Consider the following 27,888-nt stretch of genomic DNA (forward strand, 5'->3'; position numbering starts at 1 on the left):
CAGGTTTCCAGCATCTGGAGAATTTTGTTTATTGTCACTGAGTTTGTTGAAGTTAGGTATTTATAATTTATAGATACAAAATATCACCAAGGCACATGGGACTACAGAAAATGGCGTTGAATTACATGATCTGCTTCTACATTATGTGTCGCGATCGTTAGTAAGCAATGATTTTAATGTAGTTGTTCTGGTGTTCATAAATCAAATTAACTCAACGGGTAGTATCACTCGCCACCGATAAAAACAATTCGAGCAATACATTGCTATTTGGGAAGTGGTTAGCAGAGCCAATTTTGTTGAACACACTCTCAGATTCACACTGCTCATCTCTGCTACAGCCTTTGGTTGGTTCAGCAAAGCCTAAAATAGAATCTCAGTACGTCACGCATGTGGTCACCAGAAATCTTCTGACACAAAACGAGAGTCAGGAAGAAGGGGGAAATACGTAAACGCGATCAAATGTCTGAGATGTGCCTTGCCTTCAAGAGTAAATGACGCGTATTCTGTAAACGTGCAGAAACATTGATTTTTGAGCAGACGAGGAGCAGCGCCCATACAAGAGGGATGGTGGCGGTCAACTTGAATCTTCGCCTCCCATTGGCTGCTGGTGATTTCATCCCCGCAACATCTGGGCACAAGCTGCTCCACGGACAGGATGGGGGTTGGGAGGAGGAGGGGACAAACTCCGTGACGACACAAACGATTGACGTACCGTCTCATCCAATCGATAAGGGAGATTGCTGCGTTCTGACCAATGATAAATGAATGATGCGAAAAGAAGGCGGGCTTTGTATTAAAATAAATTATATGTTTGAGGACAAAGTTAGGCCGGTGAAAATTTTCGGACCGAAGTTTCCGGATTTGAAGCGGGCGGAGTGAAAAAACACACACGCAAAACCCTATCACAAGTTTGGTGGCTGCGCCCGCCCGCTCATCTTGGTGAAGTGAGCGGTCGTGGCGTCTGTTTCTTTTTTTCGGCTCGCACTTATTTCTTGTTTTTTTTGAAAAGGATAATTCTTGATGTCCGCCTGAGACGTCACAAAAATGTCTGAAATTGTCCGCCGCTGTCAGCTGCAGGCACTGATGAGGAGCAAGATAGTGTAAAATCGTATTCTGAGAAAAAAACTACTTTTTAAAAAAAAATTAAAAATTGCCCTCACGTATAATTCTGAAATCGGGAACTTACGAGACGAGGCAGGAAAAAAAAAGAGGAGTAAGTAGCCAGGTTTAAATATCTGGGAGGGTCACCATAAATGTACTTGTCCCCCATCCGCTTCTGGCCCTCCTCCATCTCCCCACTCCTCCACCCTTTCCTCCCTTCACCGCCTCCATTCCACCACAAACCGGGGCTTGTAAAGAGGCTTAGGCCCGAGCTACATTTGTGTTCTTAATACATTTACGTACTGTCAATGTTTTCATACCTAAACCCAGATTCTACATTGAATTTACTTGAGACTGAATTTGCACTTAAGGAATCCTGTTAAACATTTTTTTCCATGTATATTTTTATTTTAATGAGTTTGATTATAGATACGCTGTTCTTTTCGTACTGTTGAAAATGACATCAGTGCCCTTAACTGAAAAGTAATCTAAACAAGGAGCTTGGAGAAAGGTCATTGTAGGCCTCTTGTGTGTATTACCTGTAAGGCTTGTGCGTTGATAATTGTTAGTGTATTTATTTTTAAACAAGTAGAATTTTAAAAGAAACAGTGAAAACGAAATAACGGTGAATTGTCGGTATCATACGTGCAATATGTTTTTTTTCACATTTGTGATTCGGAACTGCATGTATTAGATTTCAGATGCATTTGGATTAAAATGCAACCTAATTACGTACTCCTTTTTAAAAAATGAAACTTACAAATGGTGTTACGATCCATGTTTTGGTTTGTCATTAAGATTAATTATATTTCCTTTATAACTGTCGATTTTTAGTTCTTGAAATTTCTAATAATAGATTGCAAATCAGCTTAAATGTTGTTATACAGTTCTGATACTTTCTACAAAACTTTATATCAATAATCTATTCTCTTCTGTGGGTATAGTACGTATGGTACTTTATGTACTTGCTGGAGCAAATTTTCCTCCAGGAGTTCAAACATCTAGTTTTCTGAAGGCTTCATTTTAATTACACATTATTTATTTACTATTTTTGGATTTTATTTGTAGTTTCAGATCAATAGAATTTGACAAGTTGGAGGTGTGCTGTTATGCCTTTGTTTTAGCCTTGTTCTTTGTTAGACTTATTTTTTGAAGAATGATGTTTTTTGGCAAACTATTTCTAGTGTTATGACACATATTGTATGAAAGACTCATTCTATATCATATTACCGTTATGCTATTATCAGAGACTGGAGACACTTATTTTGGAGCTCAATTAAGTAATCTTTTAATTATACCAACTTATCCAAGTCCAAGCTGAGTTCACTAATTTCAGACCTGTATTTTACTGGCTAATTTAAGAAGCTGGGAGATATCATCTTTATTCTGACATCAAATCAGTATTGTAAGCTCACACTTCTCCACAGAATTGGAGAATAGCAGGTTTCTGTTTCTGAAAACCAATGTTTGCTTTAAACTCTATTTTTCTAATTAAATCTAGATTTGCTCTCAATTTGCATTTTGTATTTGATTGGAGGGTTAATCAGTATTTTGCATAAACTTTCACGCAAATGAAAGCAAAATTGCAAATGGACATATGGATGAAGGTATGGAACTTTTAAATATTTAAAAGAACACTGTTAAATTTTGATGGAAATCAAAGAAAAGTCATCAGGCATAAGTGGAATCAATTCAAGTCTATTGAAGTATTCTTAAGTGTTTTGAAGACAAAACTTTGACTCTTGGTACTTAGAACTTTAGGAATAGCTAAGAAAAAGGACGTGATGTCAAAACATTTCATCTTGCGCTTATGAGGATCTATCAAGAATGTATGATCTTATTGCCTGATGAGTTCAAAATGAAAAACATTGAAGAGCATATTTTGTTTTCAGCAAGTTTGCCAAGTGGAATGTAGCATATGCTGTGCACAGTTTTGGAAAAATGAAAACCTACACCAGGGACTAAAGCAGTTAATGTCATCTCTGCTGTGGGTAAGCAATTTAGAGAGAACTTCGAAAAGAAAGTATGGGTGAATTGATAACAGTCAGCAAAGATCTGTAAAGTGTAAATCATGCTGAACTGAATTCGTTTTACCAAGGAAATGTCTGACTAAAGTTAGCATGGTGGTATTCATGGAGTTTCAGAAGATTAAATGCATGCTAAACTGAAGATTTCAGATGAAAAAAATAAACCATGTGGTGTTAGAGGAACTCTTTTAAATGCATTGAGTATGGCTGGCAATGAATGACGTGATGGAAATTGGAATTGTGATGGACAGAATGCTGGGAATATAAATGATGTTTTTTACCTTTTTGTGAGTAAGAGTTTCAGGACCTTCTGTAAAGAAGTATTATAAAATAAGACACAAAACAAACACATTTTAGGAATTTTAAACAAAGTGCCAGAGAAACACCTGTCTGGCGTCTGTGGAGAGAGAAATGGAGTTCATATATCTAGTGCAGTATGAGTTTTCTTCAGTACTCAACTTCTGAAAGGAAGAGAAAATGTTTCTCATTGAAGTGTCGAATGAGGCAAATAAGAGATGGGAGCTGGATAGCTTTGAGATAGTATGAGGTGGTATTGATGGAGACCAAAGTCAAAAGCGTGCATATGGTAGTGCTTAACACTGTGTAGACTTCTGCATACAGCAGGAACGGCTGTCTCTGCATTGTCTACCTGACGTTTTTGGAAGCTTACTAATACTGGATGTATAGGTCGTTGCTTTCTAATAGGTAAAAGAAAAGATTTCTTACCTAGGTAAGAGCTGCAGTCTTCTATCAGGCAGTTTTAGGTGTGTTCTCAATAGGGAAAGTTAAATTAAGCCAGAGCATGTCGTGAATTTGCTTGAGGTGGGGAGAGTTTTCCAGAATGGAGTTGATGTGGGATGTGGAAATATTCATGCAGTACAAGACAGTTCTTTGAAAAATCAAGTAATAGCCATTTTGCACATTAAATTGAAGAAAGATTGTTTCACATAAAAGTGAAACCCTTTCTCTTTCTCAATTGAACTGGCTTAAAGCACTTTGAATCATTGGATTTTACAACACAGCAATTTGGCTTATGTTTGTATTGATTCTATGAAAGAAGGAAACATTTGGTTCATTATTTAAATTTTAATATTTTAAATATTTAGCCACTTCTTTCAACAACTGGAATGAACTTTGTCATTCTTTCTGAAGAGGCAAATTATGTTTAAAAGCATTTAGAAAAGTATCTGGAATATTATTAGTTACTTTAGCATGGTCTTTAACTTTATACTGGATTAGAGTAGTGCTGGAAAAGCACAGCAGTTCAGGCAGCATCTGAGGAACAGGAAAATTGACATTTTGGGCAAAAGCCCTTCAGGAATAGAGGCAGAGTGCCTGAAGGGTGGAGAGAGAATTGAGAGGAGGGTGGGGGTGGGGGTGGGGAGAAAGTAGCATAGAGTAGGGCTTTTGCCCGAAACATCGATTTTCCTTCTCCTCGGATGCTGCCTGAACTGCTGTGCTTTTCCAGCACTACTCTAATCCAGGATCTGGTTTCCAGAAACTGCAGTAATTGTTTTTACCTGATTGATTTTAGCCCTACTGCAAATCCTTTGCAAGGATGCCTGTCTTGAAGAAGTTTTCCTCCTCTCTCTTCAAGAATCTCAGGGAGTCCCTCTCCCACTGCAACTCCCAGGTCATTTTCTACTCTATGCTACTTTCTCCCCACCCCCACCCTCCTCTTATTTATCTCTCCACCCTTTAGGCACTCTGCCTGTATTCCTGATGAAGGACTTTTGCCCGAAACATCAGATTTTCCTGCTCCTCAGATGCTGCCTGAACTGCTGTGCTTTTCCAGCACTACTCTACTCCAGGATCTGGTTTCCAGCATCTGCAGTCATTGTTTTTACCTTTAACTTTATACTGTAATTGCTGACTTTTTAACCAGTGTAAATAACTTTTTTCCTCACTGTAACTGGATCTTAAGACATAGGAGCAAAAGTAGGCTATTCAGCCCATTGAATATGTTTTGCCATTCAAAGGGTTCATAGCTGATTTGTTCATTTTTCAGGTCTGCGTTCCTGCCTTTTCCCCATGACTTTGATTTCCTTCAGTGACTAAAAATCTGTCTGTCACAGCATAGAATATACTCGTAAACCCACAACATGCTCTGCTAAAGCATTCAACGGACTTACATCTGAGAAAAATTTCTCCTTTCTGTTGGAAAGGAGTGACACTCTTGCTGACTGTCATCCTCTCGATGTAACTTCCCACCGATTTTCATCATCTGCAAACATGGCAATAGTAATTGACTTTCAGTCATCCAAACAATTTGTATCTACTGTAAATAATTGTGGGACCAAGTGCTCCATGTAGCAAACAGCCACTTAAAAGTTCCTATGTGGAAAGACCCCATTTTGTCAACTGTTCTCTTCGTTAGCCAATTCTGTATCCCTACCAAGTACTTTCTTCAACACTGTGCTCTTATTTTATTACATAGCTTAATGCATTTCCTTATCAAATAGTCATGGAGTAAAAGAAATGGACAGTACAGAAACAGACCCTTCAGTCCAACTTGTCCATGCTGTTCAGAAATCCTAACCTAATCTAGTTCCGTTTGCCAGCAGTTGGCCCGTATCCCTCTAAACTCTTCCTATTCATATTCCCATTCAGATGTCTTTTAAATGCTCTAATTGTACCAGCCTCCACCACTTCTTCTGGCAGCCCATTCCATACACTTACCACCCTCCATAAAAAATTTGCCCCTTAGGTCCCTTTTATATCTTTCCCTCTTGCCCTAAACCTATGTCCTCTAGTTCTGGACTCACCATCCCAGGCGGAAAACTGCCTTGTCTATTTATCTATCCGTGCCCCTCATGATTTTATAAACCTCTATAAGGTCAGCCCTCAGCCTCCGTTGCTCCAGCCTATTCATTGTCTCTCTCCCTATAGCTCAAATCCTCCAGCCCTGGCAGCACCCTTGTAAAACTTGAAAGGGTTCGGAAAAGATTTACGGCATCCATTCTATCAAACATCACCTTCACCATTCTATCTACCTGCGACTCTACTTTCAAGGAACTATGAACCTGCACTCCAAGGTCTCTTTGTTCAGCAAAGCCATCCAGGATCTTAACATCAAGTGTGTAAGTCCAGTTGTAATTTGCTTTTCCAAAATGCAGCACCTCACGTTTATCTGAATTGAACTCCATCTGCCACTCTTCAGCCCATCTGATCAAGATCCCAATGTGCTCTGAGGTAGCTTCATTGCTGTCCACTACACCTCCAATTTTGGTGTCATCTTCAAACTTACTAACTATACCTCTTATGCTCACATCCCAATCATTTATAGAAATGATGGAAAGTAGTGGACCCAGCACTGATCCGTGTGGCACTCCACTGGTCACAGGCCTCCAGTCTGAAAAGCAATCTCCTCCTCTACCACCATCTGTCTTCTACCTTTGGGTCAGTTCTGTATCCGAATGGTCCCCATGAAGAACCTTGTCGAATGCCAAACTGAAGTCCATGTAGATCACGTCTACTGCTCTGCCTTCATCATCAATCCTCTGTTACTTCTCCAAAAAAACTCAATCAAGTTTGTGAGACATGATTTCCCATGCACAAAGCCATGTTGACTCTCCCTAACTATCTTTGCCTTTCCAAATACATGTACATCCTGTCCCTTAGGATACCTTCCAACAAATTGCCCACCACTGAGGTCAGGCTCACCAGTCCAAATACTTCGCTGGCTTTTCCTTACCACCTTTTCTTAAACAGTTGAACACCATTAGCCAACTTCCAATCTTTTGGCACTTTAGTGTGACTATTGATGATACAAATATCTCAGCAAGGGACCCAGCAATCACTTCCTAACTTTCCACAGAGTTCTAGGGTGCGCCTGATCAGATCCTGGGCATTTATCCCCTTATACGTTTCAAGATATCCTGCACCACCAGCTCTGTAATATGGACATTTTTCAAGATGTTGCCATCTATTTCCACACATTCTAGATCTTCCATATCCTTTTCCACAGTAAATGCTGATGCAAAATACTCATTTAGTATCTCCCCCATCTCCTGAGGCGCCACAAGTAGGCTGCCTTGCTTGATCTTTGAGGAGCCCTATACTCTCCTTAGTTACCCTTTTGTCCTTAATGTATTTGTAAAATCCATTTGGATTCTCCTTAATTCTATTTGTCAAAACTACCTCATATCCCCTTTTTTTTCTCTCCTGATTTCCCTTGTAAGTATACTCCTACTGCCTTTATACTGTTTTAAGGAGTCACTCGATCTATCCTTCCTATACCTGACATAATTCTGTCTTTTTCTTTACCAAAACCTCAACTTTTCTCGTCATCCAGCTTTCCCTGCACCTACCAGTCTTTCCTTTCACCATATGAGGAATATATTTTCTCTGGACTCTCGTTATCTCATTTCTGAAGGTTTCCCATTTTCTAGCCATCCCTCTACCTGCAAACATCTGCCCCATTCAGCTTTTGAAAGTTCTTGCCTAGTACCATCAAAATTGGCCCCCTTCCGATTTAGAGCTTCCACTTTTAGATCTAGTCTATCCTTTTCCATCTCTATTTTAAATCTAATAGAATTATGGTCGCTGGCCATAAAGTGCTCCCCCACTGACACCTCAGTCACCTGCTCAGCCTTATTTCCCAAGAGTCAGTCAAGTTTTACACCTTCTTTAGTAGGTACATCCATGTACTGAATCAGAAAATTTTCTTGTACACTCTTAACAAATTCCTGTCCATCTAAATCCTTAACACTATGGCAGTCCCAGTCTATGTTTGGAAAGTCAAGATCCTCTGTCATAACCACTGTATTATGCTTCCAGATAATTGAAATCTCCTTACAAATTTGTTTCTCAATTTCCCTCTGACTATTAGGGGATCTATAATACAATCCTAATGAGGTGATCATCCCTTTCTTATTTCTCAGTTCCACCCAAATAACCCCCCTGACGTATTCCAGGAATATATTGCTGAAATATAGCAGTCATGCTATCCCTTATATAAAAAAAAGCCACTCCCTCCTCTCTTGCTCCCCCTGCCACCCCACCCCTACCCCTTCCAATAACATTTGTATCCTGGAACATTAAGCTGTGAGTCCTCCATCCCTGAGCTGCATTTCTGTAATTGCTATGATATCTCAGTTCCATGTTTCTATCCATTCCCTTCTAAAAGTCCAAATGCATGACTTATGTTGTTACTTTTTGTTACCATCTCATAAAATTCCAATAACATTGGTCTGGTATGGTTTCCTCTAATATCACCTAAATAAGGAAATCTGTTATCTCTAGGAATAACTCTGTTGTTATGGTGGGGGACTTTAACTTTCCAAACATAGACTGATACTGCCATACTTGTTACTGGTTTGGATAGAATGGAATTTAAGTCTGACCAAGGAAAAATTCTTTCATTCAGTATGTGGATGCACCTACTAGGGAAGGAGGAGCCAAACTTGACCTTTTTAAAAATAAGACGCATCAAGTGACTGAGATATCAGTGGGTTCGGGGAGAGCACTTTGGACCCAGTGATCATAAGTCTATTAATTTTAAAATCCTTATGGAAAAGGATAGACCTGATCTGTAAGTTAAAACTTTAAATTAGTGGAAGGTCAGTTTTGATGGTATGAGGCAAAACTTTCAGAAGTTGCTTGGGGCGGATATTTGCAATTAAAGGGGTGGTTGGAAAGTGGAAGAATTTCAAGAGTCCAGGGACAGTATGTTCTTGTTAGGGTGAAGGCTAAGTGTAAGGAATTTGAGGTTTCCTTCAAGGAAAAAGAAAGAAGCATATGTCAGTTGTAGACAGCAGGGGTAGAGTGAATGTCTGGAAGAGTGTAAGGGCAGGAGGAGTATACTGGAGGGAAATCAGGAGGGCAAAAAGGGACATGAGAGCTTTGGCAGATGGGGTGAAGGAGAATCTGAAGGGATTCTACAAATACATTCAAGACAAAAGGGTAAAGAGGAAGAGAATAGGGCCGCTTAAAGATCAGCAAGACCGTCTATGTGTGGAACCGCAGGAGGTAGGTGATATACTGAACGATCATTGCTAATCAGTGTTTACTGTTGAGGTACATAATTGGCTGAATGCCAGGAGACATTTTGTGGTGGAAGGTTGCTTTTTGGACTACAGGCCTGTGATCAGTGGTGTTCAGTCCTTTGAGTATAGGAGTTGGGAAGTCATGTTGAGTAGATACATGAATAGGAAAAGTTTGGAGGGATATGGGCCAAGAGCAGGCAGGTGGGATTCGTTGGGTTTGGGATTGTTCGGCATGGACCGATTGGATTGAGGGTTTGTTTAAGTGCTGTATGACTTTGATGACTCGAAGGATGTGGAAGCTCAAGACCTTGGGGAAAGAGTGATATCTTGAAAACTGTCCATATTACACAAGAGCCAGTTTTGGAGGTCTTAAAACGTGCAAAGGTGGATAAATCCCTGGGACCTATTCAGGTGTACTGTTTAACTTTGATGAAAGCCAGAGAAGTGATTGTTGGGCCACTTGGTGAGGTATTTGTATCATAGCCACCGATGAGCTGCAAGACTGGAGGTTGGCCAACATAGCATTATTTAAGAAAGGTGATCAGGAAAAGCCAGGGTACTAAAGACTGGTGAGCCTGACATCAGTGGTGGGTCAGTTGTTGGAGGGAATCCTGAGGGCCAGTCTTTACATATATTTGGAAAAACAAGGACTGATTAGTGATAATCAACATGAAAATGGGTATGGGAAATCATGGCCCACTAACTTGATTTGAGTTTTCTGAAGAAGTGATCAAGAAGATTGAAGCAGAGCAGTAGACATTGTCCATGTGGACTTCAGTGAGGCGTTTGACAAGATTCCTTAAGGTATTCTGGTTAGTAAAGTTAGACCATATGGAATAGTGGGAAAATCAGCCATTTAGATACAAACTTGGCTTGAAGGTAGGAGACAGGGTGGTGGGAGAGGGTTGTTTCTTGGACTGGAGGCCTGTGACCACTGATGTGCCACAAGGATTGGTGCTGGGTCCACTGCTTTTGCGTCATGTATATAAATGATTTGGATATGATTTAAGGAGGTATAGTTAGTAAGTTTGCTGATGACACCAAAATTGGAGGTGGTGTGGACAGCGAAGAAGGTTACCTCAGAGTACAATGGGATCTTGATCAGATGGGCCAATGGACTGAGGATTTCGTGTGCGTGTTAATGAGGAGTTTTTCTGAACAAAAGACCTTGGGATGTAGGTTTATGGTTCCTTGAAAGCAGAGTGGCAAGAATTCAGGAAGTACAGAATTTTGGTATGCTTTGCCTTATTTGTCAGTGCATTGCATATAGGAGTTGGGAGGGCATGTTGTGGCTTTCAAGAATGTTGGTTAGGCCATTATGGAATACTGTGTTCAATTCTGATCACCCTGTCTTTGATGTTTTGGAACTTGAAAGGGTTCAGAAAAATGTACAGGGTGTTGCCAAGGTTGGAAGGTTTGAGCTGTAGGGAGAGTTTGAATAGGCTGGGGCTATTTTCCTTGGAGCATCGCAAGATAAGGGGTGACATTTTTGAAGAGGTTTATAAAATCATGAGGGACATGAATAGGATAAGTATGAGGGAGTCTAAATCTAGAGGGCATAAGTTTAGGGTGAGAGGGGAAAAATATAAGAGACCTAAGGGCAATTTTTCCACGCAGAGGGTGGTATGTGTATGGATTCAGCTGCCAGAGGAAGTGGTGGAGGCTGGTACAATTGTAACATTTAAGAGGCATCTGAATGGGTATATTAATAGGAAGGTTTTTGAGGGGTATGGGCCAAATGCTAGCAAATGGGACTTGATCAACTTCAGATATCTGGTCGACATGGATGAGTTGGACAGAAGGGTCTCTTTCCATGCTGTACATCTGTATGTCTAAATGCTGTGTTATTTATCCCTTTATAGATGCTTGCATTTCCCCAATGACAGATTATGAAGCTAACCTTACTTGAGTATGCTAGGATGATCCATCAGGTCTGGATGACTGACCCCATTAGTTTCCCTTGCATACTTCATAGAACGTAGAGCATTACAGTGCAGTACAGGCCCTTCGGCCCTCAATGTTGCGTTGCCCTGTCATACTAATCTGAAGCCCATCCAACCTACGCTATTTCATGTACGTCCATATGCCTGTCCAATGACGACTTAAATGCACTTAAACTTGGCGAATCTACTACAGCTGCAGGCAAAGCATTCCATACCCTTCCTACTCTGAGTAAAGAAACTATCTCTGACATCTGTCTTATACTTACCTCCCCTCACTTTAAAGTTGTGTCCCCTCATGTTTGCTGTTCCCCTATGTGGAAAAAGGCTCTCCCTGTCCACCCTATCTAACCCTCTGTTTATCTTGTATGTCTCTATTAAATCACGTCTCAACGTTCATCGTTCTAACGAGAACAGCCTCAAGGCCCTCAGCCTTTCCTCCATAAGACATTCCTTCCATACCAGGCAACATTCTAGTAAATCTCCTCTGCACCCTTTCCAAAGCTTCCACATCCTTCTTATAATGCGGTGACCAGAACTGTACACAATACTCCAAGTGTGACCATACCAGAGTTTTGTACAGCTGCAGCATAACCTCCTGGTTCCGGAACTCAATCCCTCTATTAGTAAAGGCCAAAACACTCTATGCCTTCTTAACAACCCTGTCAATCTGGGTGGCAACTTTCAGGGATCTGTGTACATGGACACCAAGATCTCTCTGCTCATCTGCACTCCCAAGAATCGTACTATTAGCCCAGTACTTTGCATTCTGATTACTCCGTCCAAAGTATCACCTCACACTTGTCCACATTAAACTCCATTTGCCACCCCTCAGCCCAGCTCTGCATCCTATCTGTTTCTTTGCAACCTACTACATCCTTTATCACTATCCACAACTCCACCGACCTTAGTGTCGCCCGCAAATTTACTAACCCACCCTTCTAAACCCTCATCCAGGTCACTTATAAAAATGACGAACACAGTGGACCCAACAACCGACCCTTGCAGTATGCTGTTAGTAACTGTTCACCAAGATGAACATGTTCCATCAAATACAACCCTCTTTTCTTTCAGCAAGCCAATTACTGATCCAAACTGCTATGTCTCCCACAATCCCATTCCTCTGCATTTGTATAATAGCCTACTGTGGGGAACCTTATCGAATGCCTTGCTGAAATCCATATACACCACATCAACTGGTATACACCTGTTTGGTCACTTTGTCAAAAACGTCAATAAGATTCATTAGGCACGGCCTACCCTTCACAAAACTGTGTTGACTGTCCCTGATCAGATTATTCTTTTCTATATGTTTATAAATCCTATCTTTTATAACCTTTTCCAATACTTTACCAACAACTGAAGTGAGACTCACTGGTCTGTAATTACTAAGGTTGTCTCTACTACCCTTTTTTTGAACAAGGGAACCACATTTGCTATCCTCCAGCCCTCAGGCACTATTCCTACAGACAATGATGATTTGAAGATCAATGCCTAAGGCTCGGCAATCTCTTCCCTTGCTTCCAAGAGGAACCTAGGATAGATCCCATCCAGCTCATCCATCACACTATTTCTAATACCTCTTCCTTGTGAACCTTGATCTCTTCTAGTCTCGATGCAATTGTCTCTGTATCTTGCTCGCCAAAATTTTCACTTTCTATAGTGAACACTCTTAAAATATTTATTTTGTGCTTCCCCTGTCTCCTGACTCCACACACACCTTGCCACTATTATCCTTGATTGGCCCTAATTTAACTCTGGTCATTCTTTTATTCCTGGCATTCCTATGGAAAGCCTTAGGGTTAACCCAGATCCTATCTGCCAACGACTTCTCGTGTCTCCTCCTGGCTCTCCTGAGCTCTCTTTTTAGATCTTTCCTGACTTCCTTGTAACCCTCAAGCGCCCTAACTGAGTTTTCACATTTTGTCCTAACATGCAGCTGCTTCTTGACCAGGGATTCCACTTCCTTAGTAAACCACGGCTTGCACGTTCTATATCTTCCTGTCTGCCTGACAGGTACATACTTATCAAGGGGACACAGGAGCTTTTCCTTGAGTAAGCTCCCCTGCAGTTTCCTTCCCCATTCTATGCTTCCTAAGTCTTTACTAATTGTATCGTAATTTCCCTTCCTCCAGCTGTAACTCTTGCTCGGTGGAGTACACCTATCCCTTTCCATCACTAAAGTAAACTTGACAGACTTGTGATTGCTGTCTCCAAAGTGCTCACCTACTGCCAAATCTAACACCTGGCCAGGCTCGTTATCCAGTACTAAATCTAAAGTGGCTTCGCCCCTTATGGGCCTGTCTACATACTGTGTCAGGAAGCCCTCCTGTATACACTGGACAAAACTTGACCCATCTATAGTACTCGTACTGTAGTGTTCCCAGTCAATATTTGGATAGTTGAAGTCCCCCATGACAACTACCCTGCCTCTCACTCCTATCGAGAATCATCTTTGCTATCCTTTCCTCTACATCTCTGGGACTATTCAGAGGCCTATAGAAAACTCCCAGTATGGTGACTTCTCCTTTCCTGTTTCTAACCTCAGCCCTTACTACCTCAGTTAATGAGTCCCCAAACATCCTTTCTACAACTGTAATATTGTCCCTGATCAACAATGCCACACCTTCCCCTCTTTTACCATCTTCTCTGTTCTTACTGAAACATCTGAATCCCGGAACCTGCAACAGCCATTCCTGCCCCTGCTCTAATCAGGTGTCTGTAATGGCCACAATATCGAAGTCCCAGGCACCAACCCACGCTGCCAGTTTGTCCACTTTATTTTTGATGCTCCTCGCGTTGAAATACACACACTTCAATCCAGGTTCTCTCTTGCCAGTGTCAGATACTTGATTTTTGAACTCCCTACTCTCATCCTCTTCTGTACCTGTCCTACAATTTTGGTTCCCATCCCCCTGCTGTATTAAATCCACCTTAATAGCTTTAGTGAATTTCCCACCCAGGAAATTGGTACCCCTCTGGTTTAGATGAAGACCATCTCGCTTGTAGAGGTCCCACCTACCCCAGAAAGAGCTCCAACTATCCAAAACCCTGAAACCCTTCCTCCTGCACCATCCCTGTAGCCATGTGTTCAACTCCTTTCTCTCCCTATTCCTCACCTCACTAGCACATGGCATGGGCAGCAAACCAGAGAAAACCACCGTTGGTCCTAGCTCTAAGCTTCCATCCTAGCTCCCTGAATTTCTGCCTCCAGTCCCCATCTCTCTTCTGACCTATGTCATTGATGCCAATGTGGACCACGATTGGGTGCTTCCCCCCCCCCCCCCCCACCAACAAAGGATCCCAAAAACACGCTCAGACATCACGGACCCTGGCATCCGGGAGGCAACACACCAACTGTGAGCGCTCTCGTCCCCACAGAACCTCCTATCTGTCCCCCTAACTATAGAGTCCCCAATGACTACTGCACTGCTCCTCTCTCCTCTTCCCCCTTCCCTTCTGAGCAGCAGGTGTCCCACTGCTTTCCCCTGGTAAGTCATCCCCCTTTTTCCCCCCTTTCCCCCCCCCCCCCAACATATCCAAAACCATATACTTATTGTTGAGGGGAATGGCCACAGGGGATCCCTGCACTGCCTGCCGGTACCCTTACTGTCACCCATCTGTTTTTTTTAATCTGAGGAGTGACTACCTCTCTAAGTCCTGTCAATAACCCCCTCTGCCTCCCAAATGTTCCGAAGTTCATTCAACTCCAACTCCAGCTCCAGTTCCCTAACGCAGTTTTGAGGAGCTGGTGTTGGTTGCCCTTACCACAGATGAAGTCAGCAGGGACACTGGTGGTGACCCTTAGTTCCCACATTCTGCTGGAGGAACATTCCACTGCCCTAAACTCCATTCCCACTATTCTAACTCCCGAAGTGACTACTTAAAAAAAGATTAGGAAATAAAGTAGTTACCTTACCTTGTCAGTCTGGCTCCCACAACTTTTTTTTAGGTAGGAGGAGGAGGAGGAGGAGGAGGAGGATGGATGGGAGACAGTACCCAAGTAGTGCCTCGGTTAATGCAACCACACAAATATAAACTGTTGTACTTAGCCTTCCCAGAAGTCCTTTGCTTGCTCCTCCCTCGCTGGCCTGAAGGTAAGAAGTTTAAATATTCTTACCGACCTTCCCAACAATCACTTCGCACCAACGTCACCTCCTCCCAGCTCCCACCTCTCTCTGCTCCGAAGTCTTCCTCTTGAGATTATTTATTTCCCATCCTTTTTTTTCCCCTTATGGTCAGTGCTGTTGGAATGCTGTTCAATCAGATCTCTAAACATGAAAAGCAAAGATTTTCTTGTTGCACTTTGGGTTAAAACCTCTTGTTTCAAATATCACCTTGGTGAATTTCCTGTAACTTCTCTTCACAACCTTCATTGTGTTGTTCAGGACTATGCCCAGAACAGGGCACATGATTCTTATTGTAGCCTTCGATTTTTTTTAGAATGTTATCTTTTTGCCTTATTTAATGACCTAGTTTTAAATTCACCATCCCATATGGCTTAACTTAGTAGCATTTTAGAGCTGTGAGTCTGTTCTGTCATTCAGTGAGTTAACTTTTCACCTGTGTTGGATGCAATTTCTTAATACCCCAGCTACCAATAGAAAAACTATTGACCTCAAATTTTATATTTAATGAATTAGTTCCTTTTTTGTGTGTGGCTATTAGCTTTTAAGGTTGTAACCCCTTGTTTTTGACTACTTAGAAGCTGAAAAGTGTTTTTTTCCCTCTGAATCAACCATACCAATATCTTTGAAAATCTTTAAGCTGCAAATCAAGTCACTAGTAAACTTGTATTTTTGAGGAACTGCAAGTCTAATTTATGTAATTACTCCTAAAAGCTAAACCCTGGAGCCTTGGTATCATTTTAGTAATTCTGCATTGCACTTCTTCCATATGCCACCTAAGATGCTATGGTGAAACTTTATGGAGAACTCCCCATGTAATCTAACCAGAGCTTCATGTAGCTGCAATAAAATCCACTCTTTCAGAATGAGAAGACAATAACTTAAAGTAATTTCTATTATCCCGTGTGTTTTGTACAAAATGATGATCCTCGTTTATCTGCATGTCTCTGCTTTTCCTGCATACAATTTGTGTCTCTGTAGATTATTTTTGTTTTCTCACAGCTCACTCTCTAACATGAATAATTGTGTCATCAGAAGACTTTAGATATCACCCATTTTTTAATCGTTCAGTAAATACAGTGAATGATTAGGTTTCCAGCAAGGATGGCCATTAGTCATTTTATCCCATTTTAAGTAGATTGTAGTCATCCTTATTCTCTATGACATACTGACCTTTTTTGTTTAAAAAAAAATGATTAACTTGCCTTCAATTCCATGGCTTCTAATGTTGGCTAGCTATGTATATGAAACCTTACTCAGTTGTTTGGAAGTCCACGCAAGTACTTCGAGATATCCCGGACGAGCCCTCATTTCTAGGGGTGGCACGGTGGCTCAGTGGTTAGCACTACTGCCTCAAGCGTCTGGGACCTGGGTTCAACTCCAGCCTCAGGTGACTGTCTGTGTGGAGTTTGCGCATTCTCCCCATGTCTGCGTGGGTTTCCTGAGTGCTCTGGTTTTCTTCCACAGTCCAAAGATGTGCAGGTTAGGTGAATTGGCCATGCTAAATTGCCCTGAGTACTAGGTGCATTAGTCAGGGAAATGGGTCTGGATGGGTCAGTGTGGACTGGTTGGGCCGAAGGGCCTGTTTCCACATTGTAGGGAATCTAATCTAAATCTAAAATATATGCCAAATCTACAAGTTTATTTTTTTCTAACAAAACTCCAGTATGTGCGTGAGAAGTTATCTAATTACAGATTCATGCTTACTGTTTGTTTCTAATCAGCTGAAATTTCTCTTTCTCAGCCCTTAATGGATTTTAATTTCCCACAATGTATACTGACATGTCTAAAATTTTCTGGATTCAATTTCAACAATTGACATATTTGCAGTTTTCAAATCTAAAAGGCATTTCCTTAATTGACAAAGGACTGGAAGCATATGACCAAAGTGCATGCATTTCATCACATTCCTATTTAAGATTGCAACAATTCATCGTTCTTAAGGACTTTTCAGTGTTTATTAAGGTTAATTTTTTTTAAAATTGTCATTGCTTGCATTAACTGCATCTTTATCAGTCCCTCTTCATTATTAGTTTCCCTAGAATGTCAAATATATGATCCTTTGTGTACAGTGAATCCTAACATGGCCTGGTGGCTCAGTGGCTTAGCATTGCCGCTTTACTATCTTAGTGACTCAGGTTCGATTGTGGAATTAGCACATTCTCTCCATGTCAGTGTGGATTTCCACTGGGTGCTGTGATTTCCTCCCATAGTCCAAGGATGTGCAGGCTGGGTTGATTGGCCATGCTAAATTGCCCAGTATCCAGGGATGTGCAAGCTAAGTGGATTAGTCATGGGAACTGCAAGGTTATGGGGATAGGGAGGGATGTTGGTTTGGGTGGGATGTGTTCTGTAGGGGCGGTGTGGACTCCATGGGCTGATAGAATCTGTAAAGTGTGGAAGCAGACCCAATTTACTGATTCTCAATGATAATTCCGCAATTTTGCCATTTGCGGATTTTTTTTTCAGTTGCAAGTTTATCCTTTTTTTAAAATCAGCTTTATTGACATGGTGTCCGAATGGATTTTGCAGCCAATAAAGTACCATTTTTAATTTGTAATTGCTGTTGCTATGTTGGAAAAAATTATGAGTTTTTGGATTTGATGTACCTGAGGGTTTGTATATCTCTTCTTCCTTTTTAGAATTTTCCCAGAAAGTGTATATATATGTCTTTTTATTTGAATCAAAATGTGTTGTCATTTTTGTGCAACAAATGATACATTCTCCTTTTCAGTATTTCAGGACATGACTTAAAATCTATCTTATTGGTTAAGCTGTTGGTCATCTACCCTATTGTCATCTGTGGATTGATGTCAAAGTTTGGTTTGATAATGCTCTGTGTAGAACCTTGTGACATTCCATTCGATCCAAGTAGACTATTTGAGTACCAAGGTTTTGCTTTGAAGATGTCGAACTTAGTGAAGGGCACAAATATCATGTGACCATAGTTACTCAGTGGTGCATGTTCTATTTGAATTCCAATTGCTATTGTGGCAATGTCAGACATGACATTTCAAGATTTTGACTGTGTTGGAAATAACCCCATTATTTTGTACCACGGTGTTGCATCGAAGAGTTTGTAATCACTGTTAAATGCTGCTTTGATATCAAGGGCAGAATATAATATCAAATGACCCTAGAAAAACTGAAGTCAGTGGGAATAGACAGCAACTACTTATTGGTTGGAGTTGGACCTTATACAAAGTAAGATGGCTGGACAGTGGGCCCTAGACGTTAGAGGTACCTTGGCGTGGTGTCCTAAGCCCAGACATCTTCAGCTGATTTAATAATTGCTGCCTTCTCAAAATATGTAGTCTCAAGATTTACTGATGTTTGCCTGCTGAACAGTGCAATTTGTGATGACATGAAACTGAAGTAGCCCATATCCTTGCAGAAATGCCTGGACTACTCTCTCAGGTTTGGACTGCTATGTATTAACTAATATTTACACCAAACATGATCACCTCTAGCAAGAGTGAGCACCAAACAATCTCCCTTGATATTCAGAAGCGTTTTAGTCACTGAAACACCCACCTTCAACACCTGAGGCTGTTTGTCCCTAGAAACCTTGTGGTCAACTACATAAATATTCTGGTGTACCAGCCATTTAAATTCTGTTTTAAATGAACAGGACAGAGGCTGGAAATTCTATGACCAGTAACTGGTCTTTTGATTGCCCAAAGTCGGTTTATTGCCTGCAAGGTACAGGTTAGTGTTGTGATGGAATACTTTTGATTCCAGGAACGCAAAAGGCTGTTGTCTGAGGAGGGTTGAATAGCTCGGGCTTGTCCTCACTGGAGTTCAGAAGAATGTTGGAGGAGGCAGGGGGAATCTGATTAAGGCCTGTAAGATGCTCACTGGGATAGATAAGGTAGATAATAGACAGATGGTTGCTATTATCGGACAGTTTCAAACAAGAGATCATAGATGTAAAGTGAGAGGAGATAGGTTTAAACCTGAGATGAGGAAAAATCCTTGTCAGATGGTTGTGAATCTGTGGAACTTTGTCTCCACTGCACTCTGGGGTGCTGTCAAGCAGTTTTCAAGCAAGAAATAGTCATATAGCACATAGACAGACCCTTTGGTCCAAACTGGTCCATGCTGACCAAAATGTCCATCCACACCAACCCCATTTCCCTGCATTTGGCTCATATCCGTCTCACCCTTTCCTTTCCATGCATTTGTCCAAATGTCTTTTAAATGTTAATGTACTCTCCTCAACTTCCGCTGGCAGCTCATGCCATATGCTTACCATCCTCTGTGAAAATGTTGCCCCTCAGGTTCCCTTTTATTCTTTCCCCTCTAACTTTAAACTGATGCCCTCTAGTCCTTGATTCCCCAACTCTGGGGGAAAAAGACAGAGAGCATTCACTCTATCTATCCATGTCTCATGATCTTACATGTCTCATATGCTGAAAAGAAAAATGTCTGAGCTTGTACAACCTCTCCCTATGATACAGACCATTGAGTCCAGACAACATCCTTGTAAATTTCTTCTGCATTGTTCCAGTTTAATAACATCCTTCCTATAACAATGTGACCAAAACTGAACACTATTTTCCAAGTGTGGCCTTGCCAATGTCCTGTATAACTGCAACTTAACTGCACCGTGGGTGGCACGGTGGCACTGGTGGGCGGCACGGTGGCACAGTGGTTAGCACTGCTGTCTCACAGTGCCTTAGACCCGGGTTCAATTCCCGACTCAGGCGACTGACTGTGTGGAGTTTGCACGTTCTCCCCATGTCTGTGTGGGTTTCCTCCCACAGTCCAAAGATGTGCAGGTCAGGTGAATTGGCTATGCTAAATTGCCCGTAGTGTTAGGTAAGGGGTACATGTAGGGGTATGGGTGGGTTGCGCTTCGGCGGGTTGGTGTGGATTTGTTGGGCCGAAGGGCCTGTTTCCACACTATAAGTAATCTAAATCTAAACTTCCCAACTTTCATACTGTCCCCTGACTGATGAAGGACAGTGTGCCAAAAGCTGCATTCACTGCTCTGTCGACCTGTGACTTCACTTTCAGAGAACCATGAACCTGAACTCCAAGGTCCCTCTGTTCCACTAAACACCTTAAGGCCTTGCTATTCAACATGCAGCTCCTACCTTGATTTGATTTTTGTGAAATCTAAGACCTCAAACTTAACTATATTAAATTCCATTTGCCGTCTCTTGGTCCACTTTCCCAACTGATAAAGGTCCTGCTGCAATTTGTGATAATCTTCCTCGCTGTCCAAGATACTGCCTATTTTAGTGCCATCAGCAAACTTAGTAATTGTGCTGTACATTCTCATTCTAATCATTGATATAGATAACAAATAGTAATGGGCTCAGCTTTGATCCTGTCAGCCTCCATTCTGACAATCTTCCACTGCTAGCTGTTGCTTCTGACCATCAAGCCAATTTTGTATCCAATTTGTCAGCTCACCCTGAATTCCATGCAATCTAACCTTCCAGGGCAGCCTACCATGTGGAACCTTATTAAAGGCCTTATGGAAATCCACATACAGTACATCTATTACCCTGTCCTCGTCAACCTTCCTGGTCACTTCATCAAAGAACTCTTAACAAATTTGAGGCATGATCTTCCACTCAAAGCCATGCTGACTACTCCTAATTAAACCCTGTCTTTCCAAATGTGTGTTTATCTTACTACTCAGAATCTTCAAGTAACTTACCCACTACGATATTAGACTTACTGGTTGATCGTTCCCAGGCTTTTCTTTCCAGCCCTTCTTGAATAAGGGCACAGCATTAACTCCTCTCAAGTTTTGTGGGACCTCACCCTAACAATGATGCAAAAATACCAGCCAGGACCCCTGCAATTTCTTCTCTCATGTCTTGGGGTGTTCTTGGATGATTTCTACTTGGATTAGGAGATTTATCCACCTCATGCATTTTAATACATCCAACACTGCCTTTACAGTGATATGGACTGTCCCCAAGATATCACCATGAACCTCCAAGTTTCCCAGTCTTCAAGTCTTTCTCCATGGTAAACACAGGCAAAATATTCTGAGAGCCCCACCCATCTCTTGCAGTTCTGCACGTACATGTCCGCTTTGATCCTTGAGGGTCCCCATTCTTTCTGTATTTATCATTTTCCACTAATATATTTAAAGTACCCCTCTGGATTCTCCCTAATCTTCTCAGCAAAGGCTGTCTGTGCCTCCTTTTTGCTGTCCTGATTTCCTCCTCCTTCAGTGAACTCCTGTTTTCCCTTTGCTCTCAGCTGCCTTTCACTTTCTTCTAGTGGCTGAGGGAGGATTGCAGATGCTGGAGATCAGAGTCAAAAAGTGGAGCTGGAAAAGCACAGCCAGTCAGGCAGCATCCAAAGAGCAGGAGACTCAATGTTTTGATATAAGCTCTTCATTAGAAGTGGCTTTTTTAATTTCAAAAAATACTTTATTCATAAAATATTCATAAATTAATTTGATACACTGTACATTAGGTAATGCCATACATATGTCCACATTAACATACACAGCTCAGAATTATTATTATTATTATTATTATTATTATTATTATTATTATTATTATTACATACAGGTCTGTGCATTTCTCACTTATACGCCCATATATTGAGCTGAGGCATCAGCAGAGCCCAAATGACTGCATGGGCCCCCTGATCTTCTTTAGACAGGCAGATGTTAAACGGTGGTCTTTCCCCACCGCGCCTTGGCGGCAGCTGCCCCAAGCTTCAGCGCGTCCCTCAACACATAGTCCTGGACCTTGGAATGTGCCAGTCTGCAACACTCAGGGTCAACTCCTTCAACTGGAAGATCAACAGGTTTCGGACCACCCAGAGAGGGTCCTTCACCGAGTTGATGATCCTCCAGGCGCAGTTGATATTTGTCTCAGTGTGCGTCCCAGGGAACAGGCTGTAGAGCACGGAGTCCCGCGTCACGGCGCTGCTCAGGACGAACCTTGACAAATACCACTGCATTCCTCTCCAGACTTCCTCTGCATACGCACATTCCAGAAGGAGATGTGTGACAGTCTCGTTCCCCCCTGCAGCCGCTTCGAGGGCAGCGTGCGGTGCGGCAGAGTCCGGGCGTGCATAAATGATCTCACAGGTAGAGCCCTTCTCACCACCAGCCAAGCCATGTCTTGGTGCTTGTTGGAAAGTTCTGGCAATGAGGCATTCTGCCAAATGGCTTTGACAGTCTGCTCAGGGAACCACTCAACAGGATCCGCCCTCTCCTTTGCCTGAAGGGTCTCAAGGACGCTACGTGCTGACCACTTCCTGATGGACTTGTGGTCAAAGGTGTTTTTCTTCAGAAATTTCTCACGAAGGACAGGTGGTACGGAATGGTCCAACTACTCGGAGCGTTCCGCGGCAGCGAGGCCAGGCCCATCCTTCGCAACACCGGGGACAAGTAGAACCTCAGTATGTAGTGACACTTGGTGTTTACGTACCGGGATCCACGCACAGCTTGATGCAGCCACACACAAAGGTGGCCATCAGGGTGAGGGTGTCATTGGGAGTGTTTTTTCCCCCATTGCACTGGTCTTTGTATATGGTGTCCCCTCGGACCTGGTCCATCTTTGATCTCCACATGAAGTGGAAGATGGCCCGGGTGACTGCAGCAGCACAGGTTCTGGGGGTAGGCCAGACCTGTGCCACATATAACAATACTGAGAGTACCTCACATCTGATGACCAGGTTTTTTTCCCGCGATGGAGAGCGACCATTGCTCCCATCTGCCTAGTTTCTGTCTCATCTTCCTGATCCGCTCCTCCCAGGTCTTGGCGCATGCCCCAGCACCCCCGAACCAAATACCCAGCACCTTCAGGTGGTCAGTCCTGATGGTGAAGGGGATATAGGATTGGTCGGCCCAGTTCCCGAAGAGCATGGCCTCGCTCTTGCCTCGGTTTACCTTGGCCCCCGAGGCCCGTTCGAACTGGTCACAGATGCACAGGAGTCTGTGCACGGACAGCGGATCCGAGCAGAAAACGGCGACGTCATCCATGTACAGGGAGGCCTTAACCTGTAGGCCCCCGCTGCCAGGAATAGTCGCCCCTCTCAGGCTCGGATTCGGCAAATGGCTCTATGCAACACACAAACAAGGCAGGAGAGAGTGGGCAGCCCTGCCTGACTCCAGATCTTACAGGGAAGCTATCTGATTCCCACCCATTGTCAGTGCAGTCTCAATCAATGTTGGTGTAGAGTAGTCTGATCCAATTGCAGATTCCCTCCCCAAAGCCCATTTTGGAGAGGACATCCCTCATATATGTATGCGATATCCTGTCAAAGGCTTTCTCCTGGTCCAGGCTGATGAGACAGGTGTCCACCCCCCTGTCCTGCATGTAGGCGATTGTGTCCCTGAGGAGTGCGAGACTCTGAGATCTTCCTGCCCGGTACAGCACAGGTTTGGTTGGGCTGGATCACCGCTCCCAGAGCAGACCTGACCCGGTTGGCGATGACCTTTGACAAGATTTTGTTGTCTGTGTTTAACAGTGAGATCGGTCTCCAATTTCTAATTTCGTTCCTCTCCCCCTTCTGCTTGTGATGATGCCTTTCCTCATGGATTCACTCATGGTACCTGCCCGAAGCATACTGACATACACCTCCAGCAGGTCCCAGCCAATCAAGTCCCAAACAGCGGAATAGATCTCGACCGGTAAGCCGTCGCTTCCGCGAGTTTTATTCTTTTCAAAGGACTCTAGGGCCCTGGTCAGCTCATCCAGAGATAGCGGCTGGTCCAGCCTCTCTCGTGTTCCGTCCTCTAGGACCTCCGTGATAGAGGACAGGAACGACTGGGAGGCCGTGCTGTCGGTTGGCTTCGTGTCATACAGGCTGGCATAGAAGGGTTTGCTTATCCTCATGACGTCAGCCTGAGATGACGTTACCGAGCCGTCTTCTTCCCTCAGGCTGCTGAGCACGGAGCTCTCTTTGTGCACCTTCTGGAAGAAGAAACGTGAGCACGTTTCGTCCTGCTCCACTGAGCGGACCCTGGACTGGAAGATTATCTTGGAGGCCTCCGAGGCAAAGAGCGAGGCTTGCTGGCCCTTCACCTCCTTGAGGTCCTCTGTGACATCGACCCCCAACGTCTGCAGCAGGAGCAGGTTCTGCATACTTTTCTGGAGTTGGGACAGTTTTCCCCGCCTCTCTCTCGCCTCCTGAACACCTTTTGAGGATGAAGAACCTCTTGATGTTCCCTTTTACTGTTTCCCACCAGTCTGCTGGATACTCAAAGAGGGGCTTCGCGGTTCTCCAACCTGCGTAATCCCTCTTGAGCTCCTCGATGTTTCCCGGGGTCAACAGCTTAGTGTTCAGTTTCCACGTGCCCTTGCCCGCCCGCTGCTCGTCCTGTAGGTGACAGTCGGCCAGTAGGAGGCAGTGGTCAGAGAAGAACACCGGCTTGACGTTGGTGGTTCTGACTGAGAACGTTCGGGGGACAAACAGGTAATCTATCCTTGAGCGGATAGACCAGTCTGCCCGTGACCATGTGTATCTACGCTGAGCTCCATCTGCAGGGGTGCTGAAGACGTCGTGCAGCTTGGCATCTTTGACCGTTTCCATCAGGGCTCTGGACGTAGCGTCAGTTTACTGTCCCCCCCCCTGCCGGATCGTCCATCTGCATCAATGATACAGTTGAAGTCTCCGGCCAGAATGACCGGCCTGGACGTAGCCAGCAACAGGGGAAGCTGTTGCAGGACGGCCAACCGTTCACTCTTATCCGCTGGGGCGAACACATTGATTAGTCTTATGGGAGCGTTTCTGTATTTAACATCCGCGATGAGGAGGCGCCCACCCACCACCACCTTAACCTCGGAGTTGGTGAAGTTGCCTCCCCGCAACAGGATCCCTAGGCCTGAGGACCGGTTATCGTTGCCCCCCGACCACACTGACGGCCCATGGGCCCACAAGCTCAACCACCTCCTGTAACTGCTGAGGTGCGGTATCCCACACTCCTGCAGAAATATAACGTTGGCTTTGACGCTGGCCAAGAAGGCCAGCTTTGAGACACATCACGTAGCCGATTTGATGCTACGCACGTTGATGCTAGCAATTTTGAACCACATTTTAACAGTTTACAGGTTTACTGGTGTCCATTTGCTGCTGGTCTTGCCCCTCTGGGGTAGCTGCATGCATCCCCGTGGTAGCGGCAAACTGTTGGACCTTCTTAGGGCTGAGGTAACTGCGCTGGGGCCATTACCCCACTCTGGTGTCTTCGTGTCGGGCCCATGGTCCGCACTGACCAGTTCTCTGTCTGACAGCAGGGTTGTCATAGGACCGCTGCTCCCAGATACCTGGAGCTGTGGGCCGGTGGGTACCTCCTGGTTCTCACCGGGTAGGGGGAGGCTTTTACCCGTCCCCTCGGAGGGATTGACCTTTCCTTCCTGGGCAGTGCTGCCCTCCTTTGTCCTCACGGCGCTCTGTCTCTTCCTCTGATGACAACCCTTCTTGCGTCCGTCCTCACCATCGGAAGAGCTGCATGCGTCTTCGACTTGAAGGTGTCGTTTCCCCCTTCGCTGGGTGGCTTTGGGGCCCCGAGAGGTTTCCTCTTGCTGTTTTTTAATGTGATCCAGTCCTCTGTCTCCTTTGATTCCTCCTCTTCCATTTCCTCCGACTGCCTTGAAGGAGCTTGGATCGGCTGCTGCACCTCCCCGCTGTCTGCCGTCTGCTCCGCTACCGCCTGCTCTTCCTTCTGGGTGCCTCCAGGCACCGTTTCCATGCTATTTTCTGGTGCCTTGCTCGTCTTTGTTGGTCCACGACTCGTATTAGTGTTGCCACCTCCGGCCATCTGTGCGTAGGTGGCAGCTCCTCGTCTTGGGCAGGCCTTGTACATGTGGCCCGCCTCCACACAGGTTACAGTTCTTGGCCTCCTTACAATCCTTGGTCGGGTGGCCTTCCTGCTTGCAGTTTCGGCATACGGTCACCTTACAGTCGGCCGCCATGTGGCCTGACCTTCCGCAGGTTCGGCACACCTTCGGCTGCCCTGCGTACGTCAGGTAACCTCTGCTTCCTCCGATGGCGAAGCTGGAGGGTGGATGGAGGATGTTCCCGCTGTCATCGACCCTCAGGGTTACCTTGACCTGCCTTTTACTGGTTCAGATCCCGAAAGGATTGACCACATCGGTGCTTTCTCCTTCAACCTGGACATACCTCTTCAAGAAGGTGAGAACATCTGCCGCTGGGACGTAAGGGTTGTACATTTGGATTGTAACAACCCAACTTCTCTGCGCAGGAAGCGCACACGACGGGACCGCTGACAAGATGGAGAACAAAGGTTCCCCTTCCTTCTCCTTGAAGACCTTCAGGAGCTGCTCACAATGCTTCACGCTCCTGAAGGTCATGTTGAAGTAGCCTGCCCCAGGGAAATCCTGCAGGCAGTACACATCTGCAAATCCACAGCATTCCAGCAAGACTTTCTTCACAAACACCGTCCGATCGACCGGTGTGTGCTCCTCCACCTTCTTCACAGTCACCCTGACAGTGTTGCGAATGCCCTGGCCAGGGCTGCGAATGGCTGCTGAGGCCATGGCTCCAAGATTGGCTGGTCCCTGAATTAGCGTTAGGCCAAAGTCAGCATGAAGATCCACCAATAGCAGGTCAGCACAACCAAATGATCCTCCAACGTCCAATCACTATCACGATCCAGCAATGATCTCTCTACTAGCTCTGATGACTCGCAACTCGACACCTGTCCTGATAAGAACAGACACTTGATCTTAGCCAAAAGGCCGAGAATAGAAGTGGCATTGCTGATGAAGAGCTTATACTCAAAGTTTTGACTCCCCTGAACCTTGGATGTAGAGTGGCTGTGCTTTCCCAGTGCCACACCTTTTTTGTGCCTGAGGCAAACCTCCTTTTTTCTGGTCAAAACCTAAATATCTCTGGCCATCCAAGTTTTACTCCTGCCAATCTTGCCCTTCACCCTCACAGGAATGTATTGACCTTGAATGCTAGGTATCTCACTTCTAATGGTCTCCCACTTGCCAGAGTCCCTTTCCATGCAAATAAACTACCCCAATCAACCCCTGCAAGCTCCTGTCTAATTCCATCAGAATTCACCTTGCCTTGACTTGAACATGTGGGCCAGTTTTGTTCCTCTCCATAACTCTTTTAAAATTATTAGAACTATGGTCGCTGGCCTGAAGTGCTCCCCCACTTCACCTCCACCTGTCCTGCCCCAAGTCGGGTTTTGCCCCTTACCAAGTAGGACCTTTTATCTACTATTTGAGAACTTTCCTGAACACACTTAACAAGTTCCACTCTATTGAAGCCCTTAACGCTCTGGCTGTCCCTGTCTGTGTTAGGAAAATTAAAATCCCCTACAATGACAACCATATTGTTTCTGCAATCTCCCCAGTCTCCTTGCAGATTTGTTCCTCTACCCCTTGTTGACAATTCAGGGCCCTATCGTACAACCAGTAACATCACCGTCCCCTCCTTTTTTTTTCTTAATTCACCCCCAAAAGCCTTGCTGGATGATCCAGTTATGTCATCTCTGGCGAAGTTGTGATAATCGCCTTAATCAAAAATGCAACTCCCTCCCATCTTTGTCCTATCAAAATCACCTTACCCTGGCACATGAACCTACCAGTTCTGACCCTCCCAAGTTTGTGTAATGGCTACAATATCCTAGACCCTCATAATTATCCATACCCTGAGTTCATCGGCCTCATCTGTCAGCCCTCTTTCAATGAAATAAATGCAATTTAATCTAACCAGCATTCCTGGCTCCCTGTCATGTTCCAGCCTG

At 44.0% G+C, this 27,888-nt stretch overlaps 1 protein-coding gene across 3 annotated transcripts in view; it reads left to right on the top strand.

Annotated features, from left to right (window-relative positions):
- Positions 1-862: 862 nt before the first annotated feature.
- ppm1ba (protein phosphatase, Mg2+/Mn2+ dependent, 1Ba) overlaps positions 863-27,888 on the top strand; it is a 207,477-nt gene continuing 180,451 nt past the window's right edge. The window contains exon 1 of one of the 3 annotated variants that reach the window (XM_060831375.1): positions 863-1,213. The gene's annotated coding sequence lies outside the window, so the exon portion shown is untranslated. Of the gene's footprint in view, positions 1,214-3,073; positions 3,093-27,888 lie in introns of those variants that run through there. The other 2 variants (XM_060831379.1, XM_060831378.1) reach the window with 2 other exon arrangements.

This window comes from Hemiscyllium ocellatum, chromosome 10, assembly GCF_020745735.1.
Source record: "Hemiscyllium ocellatum isolate sHemOce1 chromosome 10, sHemOce1.pat.X.cur, whole genome shotgun sequence".
Lineage (NCBI taxonomy): Eukaryota > Metazoa > Chordata > Chondrichthyes > Orectolobiformes > Hemiscylliidae > Hemiscyllium > Hemiscyllium ocellatum.